The sequence below is a fragment of the Pteropus vampyrus genome, unplaced genomic scaffold (genome assembly GCF_000151845.1).
Source record: "Pteropus vampyrus isolate Shadow unplaced genomic scaffold, Pvam_2.0 Scaffold261, whole genome shotgun sequence".
NCBI lineage: Eukaryota > Metazoa > Chordata > Mammalia > Chiroptera > Pteropodidae > Pteropus > Pteropus vampyrus.
The window spans coordinates 1,861,285-1,862,949 of NW_011889042.1; the positions used below are offsets into that span (position 1 = coordinate 1,861,285).

The 1,665-nt window shown below is 38.0% G+C and overlaps 1 non-coding gene across 1 annotated transcript; it reads left to right on the forward strand.

The window, feature by feature from the left end:
• The first annotated feature begins 743 nt into the window (after nt 1-743).
• Nucleotides 744-862, forward strand: LOC111729442. Its single transcript, XR_002776236.1, has one exon. It is a non-coding gene; the product is annotated as a 5S ribosomal RNA (ribosomal RNA).
• The last annotated feature ends 803 nt before the right edge of the window (nt 863-1,665 follow it).

Sequence of the window (1,665 nt, forward strand, 5' to 3'; positions counted from 1 at the left end):
TCATTTTTACAAGAGGTACACAAGCTACAGAACTGAATGAGACAGAGTAGCAACACTTTATTCTCCAAAGAAATTTCATGAAATATATGCTGCACAGAGTTTCTGTTCCTCCTCTATGTCAGATACAAATACTGGAAAGTGAGCCCTCATTTCCAAGTAGGGTACCTGAAGTGTCATTAATCAGGGGGAAAACTTGGAAACTCTCAAAAAGGACTCTGGCCAAGAGAGGTCAGGTGGAGGGTTCTCATGTGGTAAATACCAGGTCAAAATTAGGTGGAGATGACAGACTTTTCAGAGAATCAGATAGCAGATGTCAGTTATTGATGACTAGCTTGATAAAAGACATCTAAAAATGAGACTCTCTAAATAAGACTTCATTTAAGGTATTTGATCCCAGAATCATAGAGCTAAATGGTCTTAAGGAAGTTAGATGGTCAATTCTCATCGAACTCAAAGTAAAGTTTAGGTGCCCAGAAATTGAAAATTACAAATATTAAAGGTTACTCTATTAGACTGCTGGATAGAAAATTCACTCTTGTTGAAAGGACTCATTCTTTTTTCAACTAATTATAGGTGTTCACAAATTTCCTATGCCAGGTACTTTGCTAGATGTTAGAAATACAAAGGTGAACAAAATGTGACTTGGGTCTTACCCTCAGAGTTTATAATTATAACTAATGAGGGCTATTAGTTTATAGTTATAGTTATAGTTATAACTAATGAGGGCTATTAAGAAAAGCTCGGTCTACAGCCACGCCACCCTGAACGTACCCAATCTCATCTGATCTTGGAAGCTAAGTAAGGTCGGGCCTGGTTAGTACTTGGGTGGGAGACCATCTAGGAATACCAGGTGCTGTAGGCGTTTAAAAAATTAAAAAGAGAAAAGAAAAGAAAAAGAAAGAAAAGAAAAGCTCAGTTGAATTCTGAGAGTATAGACCTGGCAGACAGACATGGTCAGGGAAGTGAGACTTGGGCTGAGACTTGTAGGCTGAGGGTGGAAAGAGTGAGCAGAAGAATGAGCATTCGAGATTTTGTGAGTTGTTAAGGATTTTGATCTTCATTCACATATCAGTTGGAAAATGAGTGCAGGTTTTTAAGTAGGGGATTTGAATGTCGAAAAGACCACTCCAGATGTTGATAGAGAACAGGTGGTAAATAGACAAGAGAGGGTTCGGAGGCACCATTTAGGAGGCTATTATAGCAGTTCCAGGCAGGAGACAGTAGCTTTGACCAGGAAAGTGCTTCATCTTCGCCTCTGAATAGCTGCATGACTTTTTAAAGTGAACTTTATAATAATCCTTTTTCTTCAGTCTCCATCTCCTTTTTTCCCCATCTCCTTTTAAAAGCCTCATTTATAGGGACAAACAACCCTTACAACTGTGAGGTCACAACCCCCCAAAATACAAGCAACTAAATGTTTTTAAATGTCTTTGCCTCTATTTTCACTAATTCCAAAAGATAATCTTTACAAGCATACAAACATTTAATTAGGTTGTTTCAGGCTAGTAAATAGAAAAATTGACCTTTGACTGGGTATTTATCTCAAAGACTTGAAAACCCATATCTGAAAAGATATTTGCATATCAATGTTCATAGCAGCATTGTTCACAGTGACAGGAGATGGAAGCAACCGAAGTGTCCTACGGTAGATGATTGGATAAAGAA